Source organism: Salmo salar, chromosome 24, assembly GCF_965601325.2.
Source record: "Salmo salar chromosome 24, fSalSal1, whole genome shotgun sequence".
In the NCBI taxonomy this organism is placed as follows: domain Eukaryota; kingdom Metazoa; phylum Chordata; class Actinopteri; order Salmoniformes; family Salmonidae; genus Salmo; species Salmo salar.
In genome coordinates this window covers 17,789,629-17,802,804 of record NC_138314.1, presented here as the reverse complement: position 1 = coordinate 17,802,804, position 13,176 = coordinate 17,789,629, and positions in this window count along the sequence as shown.

The following is a 13,176-nucleotide window of genomic DNA, read 5'->3' as shown; positions in this document are numbered from 1 at the left end:
CAGTATATACATATGAGATGAGTAACACAAGATATGTAAACCTTATTTAAGTGGCATTATTAAAGTGACTAGTGATCCATTTATTAAACTGGCCAATGATTTCAAGTCTGTATGTAGGCAGCAGCCTCTCTGTGTTAGTGATGGCTGTTTGACAGTCTGATGGCCTTGAGATTGAAGCTGTTTTTCAGTCTCTCGGTCCCAGCTTTGATGCACCTGTACTGAACTCGCCATCTGGTTGGTAGCGGGGTGAACAGGCAGTGGCTCGGGTGGTTGTTGTCCTTGATGATCTTTTTGGCCTTCCTGTAACATCGGGTGCTGTCGGTGTCCTGGAGGACAGGTAGTTTGCCACCGGTGATGCGTTGTGCAGACCGTACCACCCTCTGGAGAGCCTTGCGGTTGTGGGCGGTGCAGTTGCCGTACCAGGCGGTGATACAGCCCGAGAGGATGCTCTCAATTGTGCATCTGTAAAAGTTTGAGAGGATTTTAGGTGACAAGCCACATTTCTTCAGCCTCCTGAGGTTGAAGAGGTGCTGTTTTCCTCATGAACAACTTCCAGTAATGTTGGTCACAGTCCATGTATACAGTGCATTCAGAAAGTATTCAGAACCCTTGACTTTTTCCACATTTTGTTATGCTACAGCCTTATTCTAAAATTGATTAAATATATATATTTTTCTCATCAGTCTACACACAATACCCCTTAATGTTGCCATTAAAAAAAAAAGTATTCAGACTCTTTGCTCTGAGACTCGAAATTGAGCTCAGGTGCATCCTGTTTCCATTGATCATCCTTGAGATGTTTCTGCAAATTGATTGGAGTACACCTGTGGTAAAGTCAATTGATTTGACATTATTTGGAAAGGCATACACCTGTCTATATAAGGTCCCACAGTTGACAGTGCATGTCAGAGCAAAAACAAAGCCATGAGGTCGAAGGAATTGTCCGTACAGCTCCGAGACAGGATTGTGTCAAGGCACAGATCTGGCGAAGGGTACCAAAACATTTCTGCAACATTGAAGGTCCCCAAGAACACAGTGGCCTCCATCATTCTTAAATGAAAGAAGTTTGGAAACACCGAGACTCTTCCTCTTCCTTTATCAGTTTGGCCGCCAGGATAATGATTAAATAATTCGACCCTGAAATTTAACCATTAGGGATTACAGTTTATGTAGCATGTATAAGGAATAATTAAAGTATTAAATGTAAGTCCAACTAGGCTCAGAAGAAGACCTGTAAGGGAGAGAGATGTGTGTGTATGTGTGTGCCTAAGAGAATACTGAGAACAATGAAGACTGTGTTTGGCTCGACCTGGCTAGAACTGAGAAACTTATGATAGGACAGGGAGTACTTCAAGGTTCCTCTAATCTCGGGGAATGGAACGGACAGCGCTGGGTAGTGATTAACAGTGGTAAGAACTCTGGGGAGGGATACAACCCACCTACTGTTTGTGTGGATGTATGTGCGTAAGGAAGAAGCAAGTTATAAAATGAATGTCTTTGTATAATGGACTTCAGAACGTTCTCTGAATAAACTGTATAAACTGTACACCTTTTGCATAAACTGAGTCTTTGACTAATTATTAACCCAGTGTCTTACAAACCTTGGAGATTAGTCAAAGCTTATTGATTGTTAGTTATTATCATTGGGATTGAAAATTCTTGTGACACAAACTGTGCAATCGGGGGAGAAGGGCCTGGTCAGGGAGGTGACCAAGAACTTGATGGTCACTCTGAAAGAGCTCCGGTGTTCCTCTGTGGAGATGGGAGAATCTTCCAGAAGGACAACCATCTCTGCAACATTCCACCAATCAGGCCTTTATGGTAGAGTGGCCAGACGGAAGCCACTCCTCAGTAAAAGGCACAAGACAGCCCGCATGGAGTTTGCCAAAAGTCACCTAAAGACTCTCAGACCATGAGAAACAAGATTCTCTGGTCTGATGAAACCAAGATTAAACTCTTTGGCCTGAATGCCAAGCGTCACGTCTGGAGGAAACCTGGCACCATTCCTACAGTGAAGCATGGTGGTGGCAGCATCATGCTGTGGGGATGTTTTCCGCGGCAGGGACTGGGAGACTAGTCAGTATTGAGGGAAAGATGAACGGAGCAAAGTACAGAGAGATCCTTGATGAAAACCTGCTCCAGACTGCTCAGGACCTCAGACTGGGGCAAAGGTTCACCTTCCAATAGGACAATGACCCTAAGCACACAGCCAAGACAATGCAGGAGTGGCTTCGGGACGGGTCTCTGAATGTCCTTGAGGGGCCGAACCAGAGCCCGGACTTGAATCTGATCGAACATCTCGGATAGAGCCTAGAAAATAGCTGTGCAGCAACGCTCCCCATTCAACCTGACAGAGCTTGAGAGGATCTGCAGAGAAGAATTGGAGAAACTCCCCAAATACAGGTGTGACAAGCTTGTAGTGTCATACCCAAGAAGACTGGAAGCTATAATCGCTGCCAAAGGTACTTCAACAAAGTACTGAGTAAAGGGTCTGAACATTTCTAAAAACCTGATTTTGCTTTGTCATTATAGGGTATTGTGTGTAGATTGATGGGGGGGGGGGGGATTGAATCCACTTTAGAATAAGGCTGTAACGTAACAAAGTGTGGAAAAAGTCAAGGGGGTCTGAATACTTTCCAAATGCACTGTAAGTGAACTATTGGTATTTATTGGTAATTTATTAGGATCCAGCATCAGCTGTTGCGAAAGCAGCAGTTACTCTTCCTGGGGTCCACACAAAACATTAACCATGATAAAATACAGAACAAATTTGTTTACATCCCTGGTAGTGAGCATTTCTCTTGTAAAAACTATAGTTTGGTTAACAAGACATTTGTGGAGTGAAAAACGAGTTTTAATGACTCCAACCTAAGTGTATGTAAACTTCCGACTTCAACTGTACAGTCGTGGCCAAAGGATTTGAGAATGACACAAATATTAATTTTCACAAAGTCTGCTGCCTCAGTTTGTATGATGGCAATATGCATATACTCCAGAATGTTATGAAGAGTGATCAGATGAATTGCACTGAATTGCAAAGTACCTCTTTGCCATGCAAATGAACTGAATCCCCCCAAAAAAACATTTCCACTGCATTTCAGCCCTGCCACAAAAGGACCAGCTGACAGCATGTCAGTGATTCTCTCGTTAACACAGGTGTGAGTGTTGACGAGGACAAGGCTGGAGATCACTCTGTCATGCTGATTGAGTTCGAATAACAGACTGGAAGCTTCAAAAGGAGGGTGGTGCTTGTAATCATTGTTCTTCCTCTGTCAAACATGGTTACCTGCAAGGAAACACATGCCGTCATTATTGCTTTGCACAAAAAAGGCTTCACAGGCAAGGATATTGCTGCCAGCAAGATTGCACCTAAATCAACCATTTATTGGGTCATCAAGAACTTCAAGGAGAGCGGTTCAATTGTTGTGAAGAAGGCTTTAGGGCACCCAAGAAAGTCCAGCAAGCACCAGGACTGTCACCTAAAGTTGATTCAGCTGCGGGATCGGGGCACCACCAGTACAGAGCTTGCTCAGGAATGGCAGCAGGCAGGTGTGAGTGCATCTGCATGCACAGTGAGGCAAAGACTTTTGGAGGATGGCCTGGTGTCAAGAAGGGCAGCTGAGAAACCACTTCTCTCCAGGAAAAACATCAGGGACAGACTGATATTCTGCAAAAGGTACAGGGATTGGACTGCTGAGGACTGGGGTAAAGTCATTTTCTTTGATGAATCCCCTTTCCGATTGTTTGGGGCATCCGGAAAAAAGCTTGTCCAGAGAAGACAAGGTGAGCGCTACCATCAGTCCTGTGTCATGCCAACAGTAAAGCATCCTGAGACCATTCATCTGTGGGGTTGCTTCTCAGCCAAGGGAGTGGGCTCACTCACAATTTTGCCTAAGAACACAGCAATGAATAAAGAATGGTACCAACACATCCTCCGAGAGCAACTTCTTCCAACCATCCAGGAACAGTTTGGTGACGAACATTGCCTTTTCCAGCATGATGGAGCACCTTGCCATAAGGCAAAAGTGATAACTAAGTGGCTCGGGGAACAAAACATTGATATTGTGGGTCCATGGCCAGGAAACTCCCCAGACCTTAATCCATTTCAGAACTTGTGGTCAATCCTCAAGAGGCGGGTGGACAAACAAAAACCCACAAATTCTGACAAACTCCAAGCATTGATTATGCAAGAATGGGCTGCCATCAGTCAGGATGTGGCCCAGAAGTTAATTGACAGCATGCCAGGCCGGATTGCAGAGGTCTTGAAAAAGAAGGGTCAACACTTCATGTAGTTGTCAATAAAAGCCTTTGACACTTATGAAATGCTTGTAACTATACTTCAGTATTCCATAGTAACATCTGACAAAAATATCTAAAGACACTGAAGCAGAAAACTTTGTGGAAATTAATATTTGTGTCATTCTCAAAACTTTTGGCCACGACTGTATGTGCTACTTTCAGCCCTTTCCTGGGTATATTGTACAGTCGTGGGTTCAATATACTATTTTGGGCATTTGAATTCCTTTCAAAGACATTTGGAAGTAAGTATTTAGTAATTTTTATTTGAAAAGACAAGTATTTAAAATATTGGAATGATTTTGGAAATACTAAAATTATAAGGGCCAGCCCCAGATGCAGACACGGGAGGTAGATGGTTTGAGTATTATATTTATTATATTATATTGTATTATATTTATTAATTCCAAAAAGGGTAGGCAAGAGAATGGTCGTGGACAGACAAAAGGTCAAAACCAGATCAGAGTCGAGGAGGTACAGAGTGGCAGGCAGGCTCAAGGTCAGGGCAGGCAGACTGGTCAGACAGGCGGGTACTTAGTCCAGAAAACAGGCAAGGGTCAAAACTGGAAGGACATTAAAAAGAGAGATTAGCAAAAGCAGGAGCACGGGAAAAACACACTGGTTGACTTAAAACAAACAAGACGAACTGGCACAGAGAGACAGGAAACACAGGGATAAGTACACTGGGTAAAATAATCGACACCTGGAGGGGGTGGAGACAATCACAAAGACAGGTGAAACAGATCAGGGCGTGACACAAATTCACTGACTCAAATACACTCCCATGCATTTAACCCAGGTATTTGAAAATAGTATTTGAAATAAGTATTTGACAATACTTTCAAATAATAGGCTAATTATGAGAATTAATTTGAAATTATTTTGAAAAGTTTTATTTGCAGTGATCTTCCAAGCCCTTCCCCATTTCACACCTCACACTCGTACAGGTGACCCACTTGTACATGCAGTGAAACAGGACAAATATAAGCACTAGTTATTCGACCTTTGACCTTTTGTACACCCCTACAGGAGCATGGAGAACAGTCGCACCACCTTCTGTAGGGCCTTCCGCTTGAGGGTGATGCAGTTGCCATACCAGACGGTGATACAACCAGTCAGGATGCTCTCGATGGCGCAGCTACAGAATTCCTGAGGATCTGAGGGCCCGTTCCAAATCGTTTCAGACTCCTGAGGGAGAGGAGGCGCTGCTGTGCCTTCTTCATGACTGTTTTGGTGTGAGAAGACTTTGATAGGTCCTCAGTGATGTGGACACCGAGGAACTTGAATCTCTTGACCCTCTCCACTGCGGCCCCCTTTGTTGACATTGAGGGATAGGTTATTTTCATGGCACACTACACCAGGGTTCTCACCAGGTAATCAGTCCTACCACTGTTGTGTCATCTGCAAACTTGATGACTGAGTTGGAGACTTGCGTGGCCATGCAGTCATGGGCAAGGTTCCCTCTAACTTTCTTCGGCAGTGAGCAAATTTCATGTCTGCTGAGAGCAAACTTGAATGTTGTTAAAATTCTGTGCAACTTCCAGCACTCGTTTACTGTGAACACTGAGGCTGTACCCACTTTAAGTTACAGTTTCAGACAGTGGTCAAGCAGGCTACTGTGGCTATTTAATCATAATGTAGGCTTACCAGAATGGCCTACCATCAAACATAATGGAGAAAATATATTCCATAACATTTATACATGGCAATAGCTGTTCTATCATTCAGCCTACAGCAGCAGCCAATGTGTGATGTTTAATGTAGGCCTACATTCCATGAGACATGCAGGGCTTGACATGAACCTGTTTATCCACTTCCTTCAGACAAGGGGGTGACTGAACATGTTTGGTTTGTTTGATGCAAGAAACCATTTTACTGAATAAAATTCATTATTATTCCTTTATCATTATAATCAAGAATCAGACAACAGTTGTTTGTATTAGTATTTATTATGGATCCCCATTAGCTGCTGCCTTACTCTTCCTGGGGTCCAGCAAAATTAAGGCAACTATGCCACATTACAATACATTTCACAACAGATTTCACAACACATTAAGTGTGTGCCCTCAGGCCACTACTCTATTACCGCATATCTACAACACAAAATCCATGTGTGCATGTGTGTATACTGAGTTTGTTATCATGTTTGTGTGTGTGTATGCATGTGTATTTTTATTCAGGCCTCAGTATTTGAAAATACTCAAATACACAGAAAATATGTATTTAAATAACAACTATACTGAAATCATAATATGCAATGGCTAGTTACATTTTCAGGTGGTTGCTTGATCAGACCTCAGAAATAGGGGTCTATTTACTGTACATTGTGTGAATGCATGATTTTATCCTCAAACCCTGGATAAAGACATAGCAGCCCTTTATACTATGGGAATTAAAAATATTCCGAATAATTTTGCATGAACTTGACTCACGTTGGGATACAGAATGAACATGTTTCAACAAAACGGGAGGACTGGCTCTAATGTTCAACATGTCCCATAGAAAATCATCTCAATGACAATGCAATCATTTGGGCATAGCTGCAAGGTACATATTCACAATGACCCAATTATCTACATGCTTTCATTGCTAAACCTTCCTTTATTGTATGCAGTATTTATATTGAGATAAAGAGAGCTACTGCTCTCCAGAGTATTGAAGGTCTGCAGAGCCTGGGAACAGAATAAAAACACAGTTAACTAAAATCACAGATCTCTTTCAGAAGATTTCCCTATTGACACTGTGTTATTAAATAATAGAGTCGACCACACGTATGTCAAGGCCATATCTGCAATTGATGTAATGCCAGCCTAAGAATATTACCTAATTGTGTAATATTAATACAATGTTCTTTTTTTCTTTAGAAAACTTTCACATCTCTTTCCCTCTACACTATGTTGTTAACAGATGTTTCATGGGAACAGTCTCTCCAATGCATGTAAATCATTGACCTAAACCTGGGGCAGTAGCTGTGTGCTTGCAAAGTATGTAAATATTTCAGTACAGCAGCAGCACTGCCCCCCGCATGAAACAGCCTATCTGACTCACTTTGACTAACTTCAGCAAAGACACTTTCACCTCGGAGTACATGGAGGCCCGCTCATGTACCCTGCAGATTAGATTTTCTAATGAAGGTCTAGCTATAAATAATGAAACAGTGCACACAGACACACAACAATGGCTTGGTTTTCTCATAGAGAAAAGTCATCATGCGGTCTCTCCCAGGGAAAAGTGGGTGGGGGATTCAGGTTCAACTTCCTGGTTAGCCTTGAACTGCTTGTTCTTGAGGAAATAGTCTGCGAAACATGCCAGACAAGTCGAGGGCTTGCCATACTGTATTTCATGTCAATATGAATTGCCTTTCCTCACCCCAAAAATGGTCTCACATGGTTCTCTTTTGGGGCTTGAAAGCCTGTTGTCTTGGGGGCTTGTGCCAGGGTCATTATACGTGGTTTAGTTTGGCGGTAATATCTATGAACTTTCATATAGCCTACCTACCACTACAGGGATGACTGAATTCACAAGAATAAACATAAAATCCCCTCATACACTGAGTGTACAAGACATTAGGAACACCTGCCTAATATTGAGTTGCAACCCCTTTCGCCCTCAGAGCAGTCTCAATTTGTCGGGCATGAACTCTACCAGATGTCAAAAGCATTCCACAAGGATATTGACTCCAATGCGTCCCATAGTCGTGTCAAGTTGGCTGAAAGTCCTTTGGATGTTGGACCATTCTTGATACACACGGGAAACTGTTGAGTGTGAAAAACCCAGCAGCATCGCAGTTCTTGGCACACTCAGTTCTTGACACAGATGCGCCTGGCACCTACTACCATACCCCATTCAAAGGAACTTAATTATTTTGTCTTGCCCGTTCACCCTTTGAATGGCAGACATACACAATCCATGTCTCAATTGTCTCAAGGCTTAAAAATCCTTCTTTAACCTGTCTCCTCCCCTCACTGATTTAAGTGAATTTAACAGGTGACATCAATAAGGGATCATAGCTTTCACCTGTAAAGAACGGGTGTTCCTAATGTTTTGTACACTCAGTGTATATATCTACCCATTTGTTTTGTTTTTCTAGAGACGCTTTTATACAGTTTTCATGAACTTCCACCATAAATTCTAAAGCCAATCTTTTTCAATCCAAATGAAACGAAATGCATGGATGCCAACAACGCCAATTCACACACTCAATGCTGAATACCCTCTATAGTTAGCTAGCTAGCTAGCTAGTGTATTGAAGTTCTAGTTAATGCACAAATTAATTGTCATAATATCTGTTCTTCTGTCGTGATTAGTGCGCCGAGTTCTTTAGCAAAGCTGACTGCGCACTGTGACGTTATCGCTTTGGCTAAATGTTATAAAGTAGCAAGACACAGTGCCAGCTGTCAGAGTCAGATACATGCTGATTTCTGAGAACAGTCCCATAACTTTGGTGCCGTACAACTTCATCAGAAAGCGGACAAACTAGCTGCTGTATGGCCATTCAAACAAGCTTGCACTAGGCTGCTAGCTGAAGCATGGTTTGCGATAGTAGCCAGTGTGTCATAGCTACAGAGAGCGGAGTGATTTTTGAGTTAGGAATTAGTGTTCAGCGGATTAGAAAATTTTATATTTTTAGAGATACTGCTTTCTCGGGAATGGACCCAAATTCCCATCATTTGTGTGAAGAAAAGATGGAGAAAAAGTGGGCGGACAGGCTGCCTTCTGAGAATTCGTAGGCGAGTGAGTAAACCTCCTCTATCATCAGTTCTATTAGACAACGTGCAATCATTGGATAACAAAATGGATTAGCTCTGATCAAGGATATCCTACCAACAGGACATTAAAAACTGTAATATCCTATGTTTCACCTAGTCGTGGCTGAATGACGATATGGATAACATACAGCTGACAGGGTTTTCGGTCCATCAGCAAGATAGAACAGTTGCCTCTGGTAAGACAAGCGGTGGAGGTCTGTGTCAATTTGTAAATAACAGCTGGTACACAAAATCTAAAATGAAGGAAGTCTCAAGGTTTTGCTCACCTGAGGTAGAGTATCTCATGATAAGCTGTAGACCACCCTATTTACCAAGAGAGTTTTCATCTATATTTTTCGTAGTTGTCTATTTACCACCAAAAGTGGTGATGTTGTGGTGATATATCATTCGAGTCAACCGTATATTGCAGCGCCAATATCAGATTTATGTCTAAACAAGTGCATGCAGAACATGAATCTATTCTCCACTTCAGATAGTATTATCATGTTACAACATGTTAGGTGTTGGACCCCCCCCACTTTCTTACCTTGATTTAACCTGATAAATATCTTCCCCTAACTCAAGTGGAAAAGTTGTTGTAGTTTATAGGTAATTACATGAAATGCGACGCCGACAAGGCCTCAGAAGATAAATTGGCAAAACTCACCATCCTAATGGAGAGCCGTGGTGGTTCTTGAACTTAAATATAGCACTGTACTTTGGGGAGCTGAAGCATCAAATGTCAGCCTCCAGCTGATTTGAATGACAACCCGTCAACTATTAGTGAATCTGTGTTTTCATTTCAACAAGTTACTACCTGTGATGTGCTAAATGCCTTGCTAATTGCTACTGGGGCTGATATGTTTGACCCATTTCTAATGCAGCTTTCAGCTCTCTACCCTTTTTTTTGAGGGTATATCAGCTTTAATATTTCAGAGATGTATTGTGGCTTCTATCAATGTAATTCTCTACATTATTTCCAATCCACCATATATATAATTACATTTTTTTGTAAATATATATATAATTTTAAATATATACAGTATACACAGTAGCGAGTGGCATAGTGGAGAACAATCAGATGTTTATTCAGTAGCAGTGCAATTATGTCACGTCCTGGCCAGTATATAAGGTTAATTGTTTTGTAGTTTGGTCAGGGCGTGGCAGGGGGTATTTGTTTTATGTGGTTCGGGGTGGTGTGTTTGTGTAAAGGGTGTTTGATTTAGTAATTCCGGGTTTTGGTTTATGTTTAGTTAATTCTATGGTTAGTCTAGGTTGTGTGTTTCTATGTTTGGTTGATTGGGGTTGGGACTCTCAGTTGAAGGCAGGTGTTGTCTATCTGCCTTTGATTGAGAGTCCCATATATTAGGGTGTGTTTGTATGTGTGATTTGTGGGTGATTATTCTGTGTATAGCCTTGTGCCTTACCAGACTGTTTATTTGTCGAGTGTTCGTTTTTTGTGTTTTGTTATTTTGTATGTTCATTTTTGAGATGAATTAAAAATCAAGATGAGCATTCACGTACCTGCTGCGTATTGGTCCACATTTTCTGATGACGATTTCGCATTATCGTCAGAAGACGAAAACAAATGTGACAGAATCACCCACCACCAAAGGACCAAGCAGCAGAGGAAGGAGCAGACGGAGTTTGAGTTGGACTGGCGGGAGAAGTGGACTTGGGAGGAAGTTCTGGACGGGGCCGGACCCTGGCATCAGGCTGGGGATTATCGACCCCCGCAGGGGGAAATTGAGGCAGCCAAGGCAGAGAGGCGGTGGTACGAGGCCAAGTACGCGCTGAAGGAGAAGCACGAGAGGCACCCCCAAGAAAATTTTTGGGGGGGGCACACGGGTAGTTTGGCTAGGCGTAAGAAGAGCCGGAAGCCAGCTACTCGTGGTTATATGGAGGAGCGTATGGGGTGGAGAGCGCTATGTTTCGCTGAGGAGCGCACTATCTCACCCATACGCACGCACAGTCCGGTGCGCGTTATTCCAGCCCCTCGCAGGTGCCGTGCTAGAGCGGGCATCCAGCCTGGTAGGAGGATGCCTGCGCAGCGCATCTGGTCGCCGGTACGCCTCCGAGGACCAGGCTACCCAACTCCCGCTCTACGCACGGCTACCATCAGGCCCCTGCACAGCCCAGTCTGCCCTGTACGGGCACCCCGCTCGTACAGGGCTACTAGTTCCATCCAGCCAAGACGGGTTGTGCAGGAGGTAAGATCGAGACCGACTGTGCGCCTCCATAGCCCTGGGTTTCCAGCTCCTGTCTCTCGTGCGGACCCGGAAGTGCGTCAACCCAGTCCGACTCGTCCTGTTCCCGCTCCCCGCACTAGCCTGGAGGTGCGTGTACATAATCTGGTAAGCCCAGTACCAGCACCACGCACCAGGCTACAAGTGCGTCAACCCAGCCTCGCCAGTCAACAGTCTTCATCAGAGCTGCCCGCCAGTCAACAGTCTTCATCAGAGCTGCCCGCCAGTCAACAGTCTTCATCAGAGCTGCCCGCCAGTCAACAGTCATCATCAGAGCTGCCCGCCAGTCAACAGTCATCGTCAGAGCTGCCCGCCAGTCAACAGTCATCGTCAGAGCTGCCCGCCAGTCAACAGTCATCGTCAGAGCTGCCCGCCAGTCAACAGTCATCGTCAGAGCTGCCCGCCAGTCAACAGTCATCGTCAGAGCTGCCCGCCAGTCAACAGTCATCGTCAGAGCTGCCCGCCAGTTAACAGTCATCGTCAGAGCTGCCCGCCAGTCAACAGTCATCGTCAGAGCTGCCCGCCAGTCAACAGTCATCGTCAGAGCTGCCCGCCAGTCAACAGTCATCGTCAGAGCTGCCCGCCAGTCAACAGTCATCGTCAGAGCTGCCCGCCAGTCAACAGTCGTCAGAGCTGCCCGCCAGTCAACAGTCGCCAGAGAGGTCAGACTGCGCTGAACTGCCGGAGTGGTCAGACTGCGCTGAACTGCCGGAGTGGCCAGACTGCGCTGAACTGCCGGAGTGGCCAGACTGCGCTGAACTGCCGGAGTGGCCAGACTGCGCTGAACTGCCGGAGTGGCCAGACTGCGCTGAACTGCCGGAGTGGCCAGACTGCGCTGAACTGCCGGAGTGGCCAGACTGCCCTGAACTGCCGGAGTGGCCAGACTGCCCTGAACTGCCGGAGTGGCCAGACTGCCCTGAACTGCCGGAGTGGCCAGACTGCTCTGAACTGCCGGAGTGGCCAGACTGCCCTGAACTGCCGGAGTGGCCAGACTGCCCAGACTGTCCCGAATTGCCAGACTGCCCAGACTGTCCCGAATTGCCAGACTGCCCAGACTGTCCCGAATTGCCAGACTGCCCAGACTGTCCCGAATTGCCAGACTGCCCAGACTGTCCCGAATTGCCAGACTGCCCAGACTGTCCCGAATTGCCAGACTGCCCAGACTGTCCCGAATTGCCAGACTGCCCCGACTGCCCCCCGGCGATGCCAGACTGGTCCGACTGCCCCTCGGCGATGCCAGAGTGGCCCGACAGCCTGGAACGGCCGGAGCCAGAGCCACCTCCAGAAATAGGTGGGTTGGGGAGGGGGGGTGTAGCACAGTGCCGTCGTTGACGGCAGCCACCCTCCCTTCCCTCCCTTTAGAAAAGGGGACTTTTTGTTGGTGTTGCTTGGGGTTATTTTTTGTTAAGGTGCTTCTGGGGTAGCACCTTTAAGGGGGGGGTACTGTCACGTCCTGGCCAGTATATAAGGTTAATTGTTTTGTAGTTTGGTCAGGGCGTGGCAGGGGTATTTGTTTTATGTGGTTCGGGGTGGTGTGTTTGTGTAAAGGGTGTTTGATTTAGTAATTCCGGGTTTTGGTTTATGTTTAGTTAATTCTATGGTTAGTCTAGGTTGTGTGTTTCTATGTTTGGTTGATTGGGGTTGGGACTCTCAGTTGAAGGCAGGTGTTGTCTATCTGCCTTTGATTGAGAGTCCCATATATTAGGGTGTGTTTGTATGTGTGATTTGTGGGTGATTATTCTGTGTATAGCCTTGTGCCTTACCAGACTGTTTATTTGTCGAGTGTTCGTTTTTTGTGTTTTGTTATTTTGTATGTTCATTTTTGAGATTAATTAAAAATCAAGATGAGCATTCACGTACCTGCTGCGTATTGGTCCACATTTTCT